The 17,526-nt window shown below is 49.1% G+C and overlaps 1 protein-coding gene across 1 annotated transcript in view; it reads left to right on the top strand.

Moving 5' to 3' along the window:
• The window catches only part of LOC140189151 (neuroblast differentiation-associated protein AHNAK-like), a 75,141-nt gene that overhangs the window by 22,343 nt on the left and 35,272 nt on the right, over positions 1 to 17,526 (top strand). Inside the window, exon 2 of the mRNA XM_072245849.1 lies at positions 15,325 to 15,433. The gene's annotated coding sequence lies outside the window, so the exon portion shown is untranslated. The remainder of the gene's footprint in view (positions 1 to 15,324; positions 15,434 to 17,526) is intronic.

A 17,526-nucleotide genomic window follows, 5' to 3' on the forward strand; every position in this document is an offset into this window, starting at 1 on the left:
GAGGATCTCTCTTGGGACCAACATATCGACGCAATCAAGAAGAAGGCAGACCAGCGGCTGTATTTCGTTTGGAGCATGGGGAGATTTGGTGCGTCACCAAACACTCCAGCCAGTTTCTACTGTTGTTCCGTGGAGAGCATTCTGACCGGAGGGGGCCACTGTACAGGGACAGAAGAGGCTGCAGGAGGTCGCTTAATTGTAAAGTATTTTTCCAGCCTGGCACCGTACCGCGGAGCAACAACTTTTCGCCAGGTATAAACCTGATTCTGGTCGAAACGGAGAACGAGTCACTCGAAAGCTCCAGAACAATACCGGCAAGGGTTTTGAGGATCAGCTGGGAGGACGGATGCACTAGCACCAGCATCTCCACCGCGATAAAGCAACACCGACCCCAATGGATGGGTCAGGGCCATCACGGGCACCGAGCGCGAGCCCCTGGCGGGCAGCTTGGGCAAAGGTAACGTCAGAGCCAGCCCGGAGGAAATTCAGCTTAGGTATGCTTGGAGGAAATCTGGGAGCCGCTTTCCAGGAGAACGGCCTCTGTTGGGCCACAGGACAAGCAGCAGGTGCAGAAGGAGAGACCGAACAACACAAACTCACCACAGGCCCGCTCTGCACCAGAATGTGGGGATCTCAGACTGGCCTCTGGAACCAGCTGAGGGCCCACCAGTAGACTGCCCCTTAGATGGCGGAGGGGGTCTTCCCAACTCGAGGGTCCGGGGATTAATGGCACTGGTTAGAGAAGGGTTGGGAAGCCCAGCCTTAGGAGGATGCAAAACTCAACTCGAGTGATCGTGCTACGACTTGGCTCATTGAGGTGGGGGTTCAAAGAGGGCCTGAGGTGAGGCGAAGGAAATGTCGGAGACAAAAGCAGGAAACCTTTAAAGGTTGGGTTCAGAGGATCAGCCTGATTAAGGAGGTTTGGATGTAGTTTGAAACACAAAGTCGAAAATATTTCAGAATACTGAGCTGAACTGAAATATGCCCTTTGGTTCTGTGTTTTAACTCCTGCGTTGCTCGCTGGCTATTTTTTTGTTGCTGTTCGTGCGATTTTCTTTCTGCGCGTTGAGGGGGGGAGGTCTGATGCTTCTCCCCTTCTTTGAACCAGTTCCACCGTGTCCCTTTGCTCCGCGGCTGTCTGTGCAGAAGACGAACCTCAGGGTTGTACACGGCGTACGTGCTCGTGCTGATATGTGCCCTTCGAAGCCAGAGACGGGTGAGGTCAGAGAGACGAGCACGAGACGGAACTCTGCGTGGGCCTCCCCACGTTGCCGGCATTTGCGGGCTGCCCAACCCCGCCCCCCCCCCCCCCCCCCCAAGCACGTCCTTGGCTGTGTTGGCTGTTAGCGCAAATGTTCCGATGTGAACTTGAATCTTGAAAATTTGTGTATTGAGGAGACAAAGTCCTGGCAACATCCTTGTAAATTTTCTCTGTACTCTTTCAACCTTGTTTACATCTTTCCTGTAGGTAGGTGACCGAAACTGCACGTAGCACTCTAAATTAGGCCTCACCAATGTCTTAGACAACTTCAACATAACGTCCCAACACCTGTATCCAATACTTTATGAAGGCCAATGGGCCAAAAGCTTTCTTTATGACCCTGCCTACCTGTGGCGTCACTGTCAAGGAATTATGGCTCTGATTCTTGTACCACAAACCTTGGTGCCCCTACCGTTCACTCACAAAGTCCTGCCCTGCCAAAGGGCAGCGCCTCATGCGTGTCTGCATTTGGAACAGGGATGAGGTCAGCGCGACGCTTTACGGTACTGGCGACGCGGGTTCAATTCCCCCCGCTGCCTGTCAGGAGTTTGCACGCTCTCCCCCCGTGACCCGAGTGGGTTTCCTCTGCGTGCTCTGGTTTCTCCTCACGGTCCAAAGGCTTACCAGTTGGCAGGTTAATTTGGTCATTGTAAATTGTCCCGTGATTCGGCTCGGATTAAATCGGGGTTGGGGGGGAGGAATTGCCAGGCGGTACGGCTCGAAGAGCTGGAAGGGCCGATTTGTGCTGTATCTCAATTTTAAGAAGATTCTTCAGCCAGGGAGTGGTGAATCTGTGGGAAATCAGATGTGGGGGCCGAAGGCAGGAGAATGGGGTCCAGGGGGGATCATCCCTGAAGGAACGGGGAGGGGCAGACTCGAAGCCCCTGTTGTTTTATGGACGACTGGCAATCTGGAGACTGGAAAGTCGAGAAGGGCTTTGTGTTGATGGGATTATGTTCTAATGTGCAGCTGGGAAGTGTAGAAGGGAGAGCCCCCTCCCCCCCCACCGGACCCACATCTGCCTGCGGCTTGCTTCAGACAGACCCAAGAATGCGTGGAATGCACCCAGGAATGTTCTGAGTGCTGGGTTCGGACCTGCTGATTTCCTTCGCAGTTAAATGGCCTTTTCTGTTCACACAAGAACACGCTGTAAAACGGGAATGCCACTACCCGAGCCTGGGCTGCACCGGGCTCCTTGTAAAAACCCCAGCCATTCCTAGAGACGCAGGTCTTACACAGCGAACGGTAGAACAAAGGGATCTGGGAGTACAGGTCCATGATTCGTTGAACGTGATGGCACGAGTAGATAGGGTCGTAAAGAAAGCTTTTGGACCGCAAAGCACTCCAGCGTGTGGTGAAAACTGCCCAGCGGATTATCGGCACCCAATTGCCCACCATTGAGAACAGCTACCATAAACTCTGCCTGGGCAGGGCGAAAAGCATTATCAAGGATGCATCTCACCCTAACCATGGACTTTTTACTCTCCTCCCATCCGGTAGGTGCTACAGGAGCCTCCGCTCCCGCACCAGCAGGCACAGGAAGAGCTTCTTCCCTGAGGCTGTGACCTTGCTGAACCTCACATCACAGCACCAAGCAGTATTGCACCCATATTGTACTGTCTCAGTACTTTTATATTTGTGTGCTGTAGCACTTTTTATTTGCAGTTATTTTGTAAATAACATTATTCTTTGCATTTCTAGTCAGCTGCTAACTGCATTTCATTGGCTTTGTATCAGTACTCGGCACAATGACAATAAAGTTGAATCTAATCTAATCTAATTTTGGCACATTGGCCATAAATAAAAGTATTGAGTACAGGAGATGGAATGTTATGTTGAAGTTGTATAAGACGTTGGGGAGGCCTAATTTGGAGCGTGGTGTGCAGTTTTGGTCACTTATCTATAGGAAAGATGTAAACCAGGTTGAAAGAGTACAGAGAAAATTTACTAGGATGTTGCTGGGACTAGAGGACCTGAGTTATAAGGAAAGGTTGAATAGGTTAGGACTTTATTCCTTGGAGCGTAGAAGATTGAGAGGAGATTTGATAGAGGCGTACAAAATCATAAGGGGTGTAGGTAGGGTAAATGCAAGCAGGCTTTTTCCACTGAGGTTGGCCGGGGCGACAACCAGAGGTTCAGGGTGAAAGGTGAAGAGATTACGGGGGACACGAGGGGAAACTTCTTCACTCGGAGGGTGGTGAGAGTGTGGAACGAGCTGCCAGCACAAGTGGTGCGTGCGAGCTCGATTTCCACATTTAGGAGAGGTCTGGACAGCTGGGGTCCATGGATGGGAGGAGGCAGTTGGGAGTAGATGGGCTGAAGGGCCTGTTTCTGTGCTGTACTTTTCTATGACTCTACGAGGCACTGGGGGCTGGGGAGCGACCCCTGACTTTCGAAGGACGAAACCTGAAAAAATGTGACAGAATACTCTGTGCCAAACGTCGAATTCTCGAGTCTGGGCAATACATTTCCTGTTTCGAGCGGGGGAAAGAAAGGGAATATAGGACAGAATGAAACCAATTAATTCCAAAGTATTCAGTGCTAACAAAGATGATATTATCTCATTGAGCCTGCTGTTGTCCTTGTGACCATTGCAAAATAGAATTGCAATCACTGTTTTGACAGCTGGCCTCTGTGTTACCCCAAAGAGAAGCTAATGTGGGCAATTTTCTAGAACGCACGAGCTTAATCAAAATAATGAGATCCTAAAACCAATTACGATAGATCCCATGTGCTTCTTTGATGAGCTGCCGGATGCTTTGTAAACAAGATCTTGTTCAGGCTCCAGTTTATTGTCACTGATGTACTGTATGCCGTGAAATGCATTGTTCTGCGGAGCAAGACGTAAAATATACTATAAATTATAACAGGAAATGTCCAAAAAATTTCAATACAAATAGAGAGCAAAAATATAGTTGGGTGGTGTTCGTGGACCGTTCAGAGATCTGATGGTGGAGGGGAAGAGGCTGTTCCTGAGTCATCGAGTGTGTGCCTTCAGGCTCCTGTACCTCCTCTTTGATGGTAGCAATGAGGAGAGGGCACGTCCTGGGTGGTGGGGGTCATTAATGTATTGATGGATGCCACCTGTCAGGGCATATTCTGGGATTAAGGGTAGTAGCAAATGTTAACTCCAGCCACTAACTTCAGTAACCAATCTTCAGACCTGAATGTGGACTGTAGGTTAAATTTAAGGTGCAGCGCCGGTCAATAGGCTCTTGGAGCTGTGGTCGGCGGGTAATTGGAATGCGGATTGGCATTCATTTTGGGTGTCTGGGGGTGTGGGCGCGAAGAAGGAGATGTGAAGATTGCATGTGATTCACAGGAAGCATTGTAAATACATTGTAACTGTAGAATTGCCCTTTGACCTTCAGCGTATAAGGTGCCATGTAATATTGGGTCGAGCAACCCTTTTCCTTTGCTGAACGAAAGACTGCAGCTGCATCTTTGCGGTGACTTTGTTCACATTACACCACCACCCTCTTGAGGCATCAGCTTTCGGAGGTGTCCTCGATGCTGAGGAGGCCAGTGCCTGTGACGGAGCTGGTTAAGTCTACAGCCCTCTGCAGCTTCTGTTCCCACTCGAGCCTCTGCATCAGGCGATGATGCAGCCAGTCAGAGTGCTCTCCATGGTACATCTGTAGAAATTTGCGACAGTCTTTAACTAAGCTAGATTTTTTCTTTTGTTGACTTGCACTTTCTGGTCCTAAGACCGTATCTGCTTTTCCACCTCTCTTCCTGCACTTTCTCTTCCGGCTTTCGATATTCATAATGTCTCTCACTGTCGCTTTTCAGCATGGATTCTTTCTCCATATCTTTGCATCCCTGGTTCGCCCCCCTCGATTCTTACCTGAATTATTATTCGCTCTCCATCTGCTGGTGTTTCTCCTTAGCGCGGTGGCTGAGGTGTTAGTCTAACGCTTTCGACTGGGGTCCAGTTCCCGCCACTGCCCATAAGGAGCCTGTGTGCTCTCCCCGTGACCGCCTGGGTCTCCTCCGGGTGCTCCGGTTTGCTCCCACAGTCCAAAGACGCACCAGTTAGGGTCGGTGACGTGTTGGCATCGGAAGCACGGCGACGCTTGCGGGTTGCCCTCAGGGTAATCCTCGGACTGTTCGTCTTTGACACAGATGATGCAGTTCACTGTATGCTTGGATGGACAAGTGGCAAAAACAAAGTTAATTATCTCTTCATTTCCCCCCTGGTGTCGATCTTTTTCTCTCTTGCACCATCTATTCCCCCATTTTTTTTAAATTTACCTGTGATATCTACTTTATTCTCTGACTGAGAAGGACTGTTGAATGTTTTATTGTGGAGGGCTAAACAAAACCCTGCAGATGCTAGAAATCTGAGATAAAAACAGAAAGTGCTTGAAATGCCTGTGGGGAGAGAAGCAGAGCTGACAGTACTGTGCAAAAATCTTATGCTCATGTAAAAAAGTTTACTGTAGAGTGACACCTTATATTCCATTTTGGGTAGCCTCCAACCTGATGGCATGAATGCCAATTTCTCCTTCCGGTAATCGAATTTCACGCCCCGCCCCACCATTCCCCACTCTGACCTTTTATCTCTTCTCACCTGCATATTGCTTCCCCCTGGGTCCCCTCCTCCTTCCCTTTCTCCTATGGTCCACTCTCCTCTCCTATCAGATTCCTTCCTCTCCAGCCCTTGCCCTTTCCCACCCACCCGGCTTCACCTGTCACCTTACCCTCTTCCCCCACCTTTTTATTCTGGTGTCCTCCCCCTTCCTTCGTCCGGAGGGTCTCGGCCTGAAACATTGACTGTTTATTCATTTCCACGGATGCTGCCTGACCCGCTGAGTTCTTCCGGCATTTTGTGCGTGTCGCTCCATGAAGCGAAGATGCTTTCAAAAATGATCAAATGAAAAGTTTCTAAATATCAAAGAATTGACTATAAAGAGCATTTATTGTGATTTTTTTTTAATATCTGCCTTTGCACAGTTGGCTGATCCTGTTTACAGTTACCGTTCTATAGATTTGCTAAGAATGCCCGCAGAAAGAAGAATTTCAGGGTTGTGCGTGGTGACGTGCATGTACTCGATGATAAATTTTACCTCAAACTTTACACTGTCGTGTAGTTTTATTTTTTAAAAAATGAGCTGCTAGGTTGTTCCAAGCATCTTGGAGATCTTGCCACAGTACCTCCGCAGGCGTTGGCTGTCTAGCTTGCTTCTGCGTCTCCAGATAATCCCAGACAGCCTCGATGATGTCGAGAGCAGGGCCATGGCATCTGAAACCACTTTTTAAAAAGTCTCGGGTGCCCGAGACTCTTTGCACAGTGCTGTACCTTCAGATCAAAGATCTGAAATGAGAGACAGAAATACATTTACTTTGATTTTGGATTATACCCCGGGCAAATTAAATCTCTGGTATTTAAAAACGTTGGCTTGCTTGTTCGTCAGAAGTCCTGTAAGTAATTATCAAGCAACACGCATTCAGCAGGTCGGGCAGCATCTATGGAGGGGAATAAACGGTCAGCGTTTCGGGCCGGGGCCCTTCATCAGGACTGGAAAGGAAGGGGGCAGAAGACAGAATAAGAGGGTGCGGGGGGGTGGGGAGAGGAAGGAGTACAAGCTGGGAAGGTGATAGGTGAGACCAGGTGGGGGTGTTGGGAGGAGAGGATGAAGTGAGAAGCTACGAGGTGACCGGTGGAAAAGGTAAAGGGCTGAAGAAGACTTTCCTCCAGCATTTTGTGTGTGTGCTGCTCTGGATTTCCAGCATCTGCAGATTATCTTGTGCTTCTGAGTAATTCAAGTGTCTCGTAATCAGAATCAGGTTTAATATCTCTGGCATATGTCGTGAAGTTTGTTAACTTTGCGGCAGAAGTACATAATAAATATAGGAAAAAAAACTGAATTACAGGAAGTATGTATGTGTCTATCGAATAGTTAAATAGGAAGTTGAAAAGCATTTTTTAAAAAGTGGTGAGGTAGTGTTCACGGGTTCAATGTCCATTTAGGAATCGGATGGCAGAGGGGAAGAAGCTGTTCCTGAATCGCTGAGTGTGTGTCTTCAGGCTCCTGTACCTTCTCCCTGTTGAGAAGGGGGCATGTCCTGGGTGGTGGGGGTCCTTAATGATGGACGCCACCTTTTTGAGGCACCGCTGCTTGAAGATGTCCTGGATACTACGGAGGCAGGTGCCCGTGAGGGAGCTGACTGAGTTTACAACTTCGATCCTGTGTGGTAGTCCCACCCCCCCCCCATACCGGATGGTGATGCAGCCAGTTAGAATGGTACATCTGTATAAATCTTCGAGTGTTTTTGGTAACATGCCAAATAATTAGAAGGTCCAGTAGACGGCATTGAACGCGTGGACTGCCTAGGCTGATCTTACGTGAGGATTTGGCCTCCCTCCTTCCAAACCAACAAGGCAGTAGGTCTGACCCCTGCCCTGCAAGCTAGTTAGGGACTGCTGTAGTTCACCTCCGCGGGTTAGGTACGGGAAGCCGAAATCGCACTGTAGCATGCGTTCCCCGTGCTGGTCAACTGGCTGGAGTGTACTTTAACCTCGCGCTGCAGGAGTATGAGGCGCCCGCCTGCTTCGGCCGGGCCTTGCTCATCGCGGTGCCTGAGGGGAACGCAGTGAGCTGCCTCGATGACTATCGCCCGGGAGCACTCGCATCCGCTGTGGTGGAACGCTTTTGAGTGGTCGGCGGCCAAACCTGTCAACTCCTGCCCGCGGAGCGGCTCGGATCCGCTCCCAGTTTGCCTGGCAGCACAGGCGGGGGCCACTTCACCGGCCCATCGCTCAACCCCAGAACATCCGGACAGCGAAGGTGCCGAGATTGGGATGCTCTTTGTGGGCTGCAGCGCGGCAATCAGCGTATCATCCCCTCAAGACTAATCAGTAAGCTTCAGGACCCTGCCCTCAGTAGCTCCCCCGTGCAGTCGGATCCTCGATGTCCTCTCTTGCCAGCCCCAGTTGGTTTGGACTGGCAGCAACATCTCCACGATTTCCACTTTACACTCACGACCGTCTGGCTAAACACAGCTCCAGTGGCGGCAAACAAGCCAGCGGTTCAAGTTATCGCCCTGTACCAGTGCTCATCTGGTACGCCGTCATGGTCAGAATCAGGTTTAATATCGCCGGCGTGAGTCGTGAAACTTGCTAACTTAGCCGCAGCAGTACGATGCAATTCATAATGATAGGGAGACAAACTGTGAATTATGTTAAGTATATTTACATCAAATACTTAAATAAGTAGTACAAGAACAGAAATAAAAGAAGTACTGAGAACATAAGAGGATAAGAAATAGGAGCAGGAGTAGGCCATCCGGCCCATCGAGCCTACCCCGCCATGGCTGATCTGTCCATAAACACAGCTTCATCTACCTGCCTTTCCCCCATAACCCTTAATTCCCCTACTATGTAAAAATCTGTCTAACTGTATCTTAAATACATTTAGTGAAGAAGCCTGAACTGCTTCCCTGGGCAGAGAATTCCACACAGATTCACCACTCTCTGGGAAAAACAGTTTCTCCTCATCTCCGTCCTAAATCTTCTCCCCCGAATCTTGAGGCAATGTCCCCTAGTTCTAGTCTCACCAATGGAAACAACTTTCCTACTTCTATCTTACCTATCCCTTTCAAAATTTTGTATGTTTCTTCTGAATTCGACTGAGATGGTGTTCGTGGGTTCAGTGTCCATTCAGGAATCAGACGGCAGAGGGGAAGAAGCTGTTCCTGAATCGTTGAGTGTGTGCCTTCAGGCTCCTGTACCTCCTCCCTGATGGTGGCAGTGAGAAGAAGGCCATGACCTGGGTGACGGGGGTCCTTAATGATGGACGCTGCCTTTCTGAGACACCGCTCCTTGGAGATGTCCTGGGTGCTACGGAGGCTGGTGCCCGTGATGGAGCTGACTGAGTTTACAACTCTCTGCAGCTTGTTTCGATCCTGTGCAGTAGCCCCCACCACACCCCCATACCAGACGGTGATGCGTCCAGTTAAAATGCTCTCGGCGGTACACGGAATTTGACTGAGGGGAGCTTTTTGCCTCAGCATTGATGTCAGAAAGTCTGGTTAGTCACGAGGAGGGGTGCTTCGACTCCGTCAATCACCTGCTGCCTGGGCTTTTCGCTCAGTTTGCTATGTACTTCATGTTGACACTGGTCTGCGTTCCACATCTCTGCTCTGCTTAACTTTGATTACCAAGGGATATATATTTTTTTTTACCTGGCTGAGCTCCCTGATATTGAGCAACCTGTGTCTTCCCTGCAGGTGGGGGCCATTCCCTGTGTGCATAGTGCCTTTGGGCCTACGCCCACTTTACACAATAGTGTGGGTTTATCGTGGCCGGCGACCACAAAGTCCCTCGGGGGGGGGGGAGGGGGAGGGAGGGAGAGAGAGACAGAGAGAGAGAGAGAGAGAGAGAGAGAGAAAGTTATTCCTTGCTGCCTTTTCACTCTTTACCACAGTTCAGATTTCACATCCATTGTTAAGACTTGGAAATGCCTTGAAAGGGTGTGGTAAAGTGATTCATCCGATAAGCTACTTATTAAACAGAGTGCAGGTATTAACTAATACTTGGAAGGTACTTGGATGGTTAAGGACCTGGTGCAGGTTGATGGGAGTAGATGGCTTCAGTGGTTCAGCATGGACTAGATGGGCCAAAGGGCTAATTTCTGTGTTGTACTTCTCTATGACTCTATTGGCATATAAGCCCTTCTGGCCCTTTCTAACCCTAAGCCAGCAATCCCCCGATTTAGCCCTAGCCTAACCCATCGACAGACATTTGCGCAGTGTGTACTATGGACAAGATGCACTGCATCAAGGCAGCACCTTGCAGACCCACGACCACCACCATCTAGAACGGCAGATAGCCGGGAACACCGCCACTTGGCGATCCCCTCCAAGTCGCTCACCGTCCTGACTCGGAAACGCAATCGCTGTTCCTTCGTTGTCGCTGGGTCCAAATCATGGAATTCCCCTCCCTAACAGCGCTGTGGGTGTCCCTACACCTCAGGTTCAAGAAGGGATGAGCAATAAATTGTTTTTCTAAGCTCCATGTACCTATCTAAAAGTCTCTTGAAAGACCCTATAGTGTCCACTTCCACCGCCGCCGGCAGTGCATTTGACACACCCACCACCCTCTGTGTGAAAAACTTACCCCAAGCACCTTAAAACTGTGCCCCCTCGTGTTAGCCATTTCAGCCCTGGGGGAAAAGCTTCTGGCTATCCACATGATCAATGCCTCATCATTTTATACACCCCTATCAGGTCACCCGTCGCTCCAAGGAGAAGAGGCCAAGTTCGCTCAACCTATTCTCATAAGGTACTCCCTCCAATCCAGGCAACGTCCTTGTAAATCTCCTCTGCACTCTCTCTATAGTATCCACATCCTTCCTGTAGTGAGGCGACCAGAACTGAGCACAGTACTCCAAGTGGGGTCTGACCAAGGTCTTATATAGTCGTAACATTACCTCACAGTTACTGCACATGTTGTACTGGGAGGCATTGCAAGATTACAAAGGGAACAGGCCTTTACAGCTGGTATAGTTTTAATGATCCACGGAGATAAGCCTCAGATGTAAAGCTAAAGCTCTGTAATGCCTCTGTCATGTTGTTGGAATGTGCTCTGTAGTGGGCTTCACAAACAAAGGCAGTCGGGGAATCGGGCAAGACTGAGCAAGCGAACCCTGCTTAATAAATAGCATTTAATCGATGTAGCTTCTCATCACACCCTTCTTGGGCACTTCCAAGTCTTCAACAGCCAAAGAATTTGGTTGTGCGCCGAGAGATTCTTCTGCCGTCTTTTCGTTGGCCTGGTACCTGGAAGCGTCATGGGGCGTGGCGCGGTGGCCGAGCGGCCAGCATGATGCTTTATGGTACCGGCAACCCAGGTTCGGTTCCTGCCACTGTAAGGAGTCTGTACGTTCTCCCCGTGACCGCGTGGGTTTCCTCCCACAGTCCAACGACGTACCGGTTGTTGGGAAATTGTCCCGTGGCCAGGCTGGGATTAAATCGGGGGGGGGGGGGGGAAAGGTGGGAGTGCTGGGCGGTGACCTTGCCTGCGTTGCAATAAATAACTGACGCTGCTTCAGCACTCTGCTGGGTGTTTTAGTCTCTGGTATAGGATGTGAACCCTTCTTTCCTGACTCACCAGTGACTGCTCTACTCAGCCAAGACTGACACAGAAAAAACAAACAGAGGTAACTAGGTGTATCAGGGCGACCACTCCCACTTGCTGCAAGTTTTCAAAAAAAATACCCTCGCCTCATTCCTAAAGTCACTGGGGCCACGGTTCTGGCTGGCCTGCCTGTACGTATTTATTTTGGAGCTTGCTGACTCTCTCTTTGAATATTTGAAGGATTTCCATTCACTACCTCCTTCGCTCCTTGGTCCACAGGAAGTCCTCTTTCATACCTCAGCCGGCTGTGCTCACAAACAGCCTCAGACGGTGACTGCTGGTACCGTGTTTGCCTGCAGGGAGGGGTGCGGGAGGGCGGGGTGAGCCAGCCAAAATCTCTAGATGAGGGGTCTCGACCCGTAACGTCGACCGCGCTTTTCCCTCCGTGGAAGGCCACGCCAATGCCCTCCCGACTGAGGACTGCAGCATCATTTATTCAGCTTTCTTCCCGCTGTACTGCACCTTTTATATGTGTTAGGAATTTGCTGCCATGTGTTGGTTAGGGTGTCGAGAAACAACATTCCACAATTGTAAAGAATTATATGGAAAGTAAAGTTAGGGGTTAAAATCCAGATATGGAATAAAATGCCTATAAATACATACATTTCAGCATGAATTTACAATGTAAACAGCGTTACAGAAAGTGGTTTGAAGTGTTTACAGTGCAGAGACGTGGGTAAGAGATAGAGGGCTGACTAAAATGGTCGATCAGGTGACACCTCCTCTGGGAAGAAACTTCTAAGGCGGTGCAAGGTTCTCGTTTTGATAGCCCTAAGGTGCTTTCCGGGAAAGCCAGTTTGTTGGCCAGGTAGTGTCCACAGTGATATGTCCCTGTCCGCCCCTCCGCCCCGGGGCGCATTACGGGTCCTGTTCGTGTTTCTGCTTAGTGATCGAGAGTGGGAATGGCGAATAATTCCTGGTCTGTGTGAGCAAATTCCTTCGTCGGTGAATTCTTGTTTTCTTTCCTTTACTTCTCCTAGCGAGCTTACAGGCAAAGATGACAAGGGATGTACACAAGCCTCCTTGTAGATAAGACCGTAAGATATAGGAGCAGAATTAGGCCATTCAGCCCATCGAGTCTGCTCTGCTATCCCATCATGGCTGATTTATTACCCCTCTCAACCCCCATTCTCCTGCCTTGTCCCTGTAACCTTTGACACCCTGACTAATCAAGAACCTATCAAGCTCCGTTTTAAATATACCCAACAACTTGGCAATGAATTTCAGATTCGCAACCCTCTGACAAAAGAAATTCCTCCTCCTCACCCCTGATACGAATGGACAATTTTGCCACTGACCGCCAGGATACCTCCTCCAGATGTGGATGGTTGCAAAACTCACAGGACAGGGGTGAGACGAATGAATTGAACGAATGAGTGAGGCTACAGGCCTTGATTTTATGCCGATTTTTTTTTTAACCTATGCTCAGATCAATCTCACCCTTCCCCCCGACACAGCGCTCCAACTTCCTGCCATTCACGCACCTAAGACTTTCTTAAATGTCCCTGATGTATCTGCCTCTACCACCACCCCTGACAGGACGTTCCACACACCCACCGCTCTCTGTGATTGGAAAAAAAAAACTACCTCTGATATCCCCCCTATACTATAACCATATAACAATTACAGCACGGAAACAGGCCATCTCGGCCTTTCTAGTCCGTGCCGAGCTCTTACTCTCACAAGCGTACTTTAAAGTTGTGCTCCCTGGTCTTAGCCGATCACCCTGGAATAAAACTTCTGTGGCATGGCACGGTAGGGTAGTGGTTAGCACACTGGCTTAGAGTGCCAGCGGCTCAGGGTTCAATTCCCGTCACTGCCTGTAAGGATCATGGTTATATGTTGTATGTTCTCCCCTGTGACTATGAGGGTTTCCTCTTGCAGTCCAAAGGCTATCAATTGGTCTGTGTCTCATGATTAGGCTACGGTTAAATCGAGAGTTTGAAGGACCGGGAGAGCCTGTATCTCAATAAACAAACACATAGATTGTTTTAGCTATATCAGGGTGAGAGATTGTAAACTCCCAACAAGTTGTTTAAAGATTGTCTGTGGATGTTTTAATCAGATTAAAGCAGCTTCATCAATGAGACTGGCCCGGATCTGCTGTGATTTATGAAGGAATCACTAGCTGATCAGCGGTTCAGCCCTCAGAAGGCCATACTTCCTCCGCAGCTGTCAAAACACAGCCTCTTATGTCTCAGAACAGCGAGAGGTTCATTCTCCTTCAAAGTGGGATTGTTGGGGTGGTTCTTTCTTGCGTGCGGGACGAATTCCAGCTGTGGGGGTGCGTTTTGCTGCTCAGGCGCTGAGTGCTGGAAGGGGGGAGCTGGCAAGGATTTTGAGAACCCTGCTGCTCAGCGAGCTTCGCTGGGAATTCGGTTCTTGAATATTCTCTTTTCCGACATGAACATCTGTCAAGAAAAGGGTTCAGTGGGGAGCAGGCCCTTCCGGTCTTAGCTGTACTTTTGCAGAGTACTGTAGTAATTTTATGTATTGCACTGTAGCGCTGCCACAAAAGAAAACAAATTTCATGACACGTGAGTGATGATAAATCTGATTCTGATATGGGTCTCTATTGTGGACTAGGAGTGGGAAGGGGGTGGGGAGAGAGGAATTAGGGTTGGGAAAAGGGGAAGCACCAGGGAGACATTCTGTAATGATCAGTGGTTTGGAATCAAATGACCCTGCCCGGTGTCTCAGGGCCGGGCGTGCCACCCCCAGCCCCTGGCGCTCCACCCTCCGCCATTCCCAGCATCCTTTGCTCCCGCCGGATTGATAGAGGCACTCCCCACTCCACGTTGACGAATACGAAAGCCTCAGGCCCCCTAGCTGTACGTGTGTTCAAGGCTTTTACACAGTACTGTCTTGCGAGCAGTGGGCAAGCTATGTTGGCGCCAGAGTATGTGGAAACACTTGTGGGCTGCCCCACCCCAGCATGCTCTCGGGCTGTGTCGGTCGTTGGTGTAAATAACATATCTCACTGTATGTTATGATGTGTACATTATAAGTAAAACTAATCTTAATACTATTTTAAAGATGATTCGGCCTTCGTGTTGAAAGGCTAACTACTGAACTCATTGTACCTGTCGGAGTTTCTGCCTGGGCCTAGTGCTCATTCAGTAACTAAGTTAATAGCTGAAGTGGAGATTAAGCATGATGACTAGAAGACCCATAAGACAGAGGAGTAGATTAGGCTATTCGGCCTATCGAGTCTGCTCCGCCATTCCATCATGGCTGATTTACTATCCCGCTCAACCCCATTCGCCGGCCTTTTCCCCTGACTAATCAAGAACCCGACAACCTCCACTTTAAATGAACCCAACGACTTGGCCACCGCAGCTGCCTGTGGCGATGAGTTCCACAGATTCCCTACCCTCTGGCTGAAGAAATTCCTCCTCATCTCCGTTCAAAAGGGGCGTCCTTCCATTCTGAGGCTGTGCCCTCTGGTCTAAACTCCCCCACTTTAGGAAGGTCACTTTATCTAGACCTTTCAACATTTGATGGGTTTCAATGAGAATCCCCCTCCCCTTCCTCTAAACTCCAGCAAGTACAGACACAGGGCTTTTGAACTTTTAAGCGACACACACAAACTGCCGAAGGAACTCAGCAGGCCAGGCAACATCTATGGAAAAAAGTACAGTCGACGTTTCATCCGGAAACCCTTCAGCAGGACTGGAGAATTCGCATTCCCCACCCTTCTCCCCATAATCTTCGCTGCCCTGACTAATCAAGGACCTTTTTGCTCCAGTCCTGTCGAAGGGTTTCAGCCCGAAACGTCAACTGTTTACTCTTTTTCCTAGAGGCTGCCTGGCCTGCTGAGCTCCTCCAGCGTTTTGCGTGCGTTGCTAAGATTTCCAGCGTCTATGATGTCCTCTAGCTTTGGAACTTTGCTGAGTTTGACCATTTGCTGCTTCTCTTCCAGCGCCGTGAGCCTGAAGCAAGCACAAGTGAAGTAGAAGATCTATATTCCCAGCCGAAGAAGAGGCAGCCATTTTGTTTCCTTCTTTAAGAGACAAAGAAATCACACAAAGGTACGTGCGCTCTCCTTTTGATTGTATAGGTGCATGGCGCAGAAGTGAATTTGTGAACAAATCGCTCTGAAATCATTGCATATTTCATTAACACCAACGTGCATTGCATGGTTTTGCACGAATACAAAAGCAATATAATGTCATGCAATGTGCTCGTGTCAGTATGATTTTGAACTAAAACCTAGACGGTTTAAAATACTTATCTTAAGGACAGTTAGAGGCCAGTCATATTGGTTGAGTTGTCCAAAAACCACTTCGCCATAAGACAGGGGAGCAGAATTAGAATGAGCCTGTTCCACCATTCGATCATGGCTGATCTACTTTCCCTCTTAATCCCCCTACCTTCTCTCCATAATCTTTGCTGCCCTGACTATCAGCCTCTATTTTAAATCTACCCAATGACTTGGCCCTCTACATCTGTCTGTGACGATGAAGTCCACGGATTCACCACCCTCTGGCTGAAGAAATTCTTCCTCACCCCCGATCTGAAGGGAGGTATTTCTGTTCTGAGGCTGTGCCCGCTGGTACTAGACTCTCCCCGTTATTGGAAACATCCTCTCTCTCTGTCCACTCTATCTAGGACTTTCGGTATTCAGTAGTTACGCTCTACTGGGCAGCAGTGACCTCTGACCTCCTGAACCCTGGACTGCCTGTAGCAGGAATATGAAAGCTATGAATATGATCCTCACAAAATCCTCCAAATCTAACGCCATCGTCCTCTCTCATTCTGCCATATCCTCTACCAAGTCCCTCAGTACAGTTTTCAGTTCCTATTCCTGTTTATTTATTTATTGAGATACTGCGCAGCCGCACCGCCCAGCGACCCCTGATTTAACCCTTGCCTAACCACAGAACAGTTTACAGTGGCCAATTAACCTACCAGCTGGTAGGTCTTTGGACTGTGGGAGGAAACCAGAGCACCCGGAGGAAACCCACGCGGTCACGGGGAGAACATACAAAACTCCTCACGGACAGCGATGGGAATTGAACCCGGGTCGCCGGTACTGTAAACCGTCGTGCTTGCCACTAGGCTACCGTGCTGTGTTAATGAGGCTTTTCCCTAAAGCAATCACTCCTGAGGAGACTGGGGTCCTTTGGCGTATGCAGGCTGCTCCTTCACGGGTTCTATGCGGTGGCGTGCTGGGGCAATGGCATCAACACGGGTGATGCCAACAGGCTCAATAAACTGATTAGAAAAGCTGGCTCTGTTATAGGAGAAAAACTGGAGGCTGTGGTAGGACAAAGAACCCTACGAAAAATCCTGGCAATTCCGGACAATGTTTCCCACCCTCTGCATGCCACCTTGGCTGAACAGAGGAGCACTTTCAGTAACTGACTAAGACAACTGTGCTGCTCCAAGGAGCGCGATATGAGGTCATCCTTGCCCTCGGCCATTAGGCTTGATAATGAGTCAACCTATCACCGGGGAAGTGATGACCTACCCCTTCCCTCCTGTTAGACTGTTTTAAGGTAACTTATTTTTTATTTTTTCTTACTTCTCTTCTAATATTTGTATATCTGTGCACTTGTAATGCTACTCTGAAACTGTAATTTCCTCTGGGATCGATAAAGTATTTGTCTATCTATACCTCAAAGTGAGACCCAAGCCTTCAACAGAAGAGTGATCTTGAGACATGGTCAAATTCACATATGGAGATAGGGAATTTAAATTCAGTCATTTAAATAAATAACCAGAAATTTAACAGAAAGGGTCTTCTCAGTAGTGGCGATTACGACCAAACCATGATTTAAAACCCAACTGGCTCCTGGATCTCATTGAAAGCTACCGAGTGTTGAAAGGACTAGGTAGGGTGGATGTGAAGAGGGCGGGGGTATCCAGAACTAGAGGGCACAGCCTCAAAATTGAGGGGCAACCATTTAGAACAGGGGTAAGGAGGAATTTCTTTAGCCAGAGAGTAGTGGATCTGTGGAGCGCTCTGCCACAGACTGCGGTGGAGGCCAAGTCCGTGGGTATATTTAAGGCGGAAGTTGATCATTCCTGATTGGTCGGGGAATCAAAGGATAGGGAGAGGAGACAGGTGTATGGGGTTGAGTGGGATCCGGGATCAGCCATGATGCAATGGTGGAGCAGA

This window comes from Mobula birostris, chromosome 28, assembly GCF_030028105.1.
Source record: "Mobula birostris isolate sMobBir1 chromosome 28, sMobBir1.hap1, whole genome shotgun sequence".
NCBI lineage: Eukaryota > Metazoa > Chordata > Chondrichthyes > Myliobatiformes > Myliobatidae > Mobula > Mobula birostris.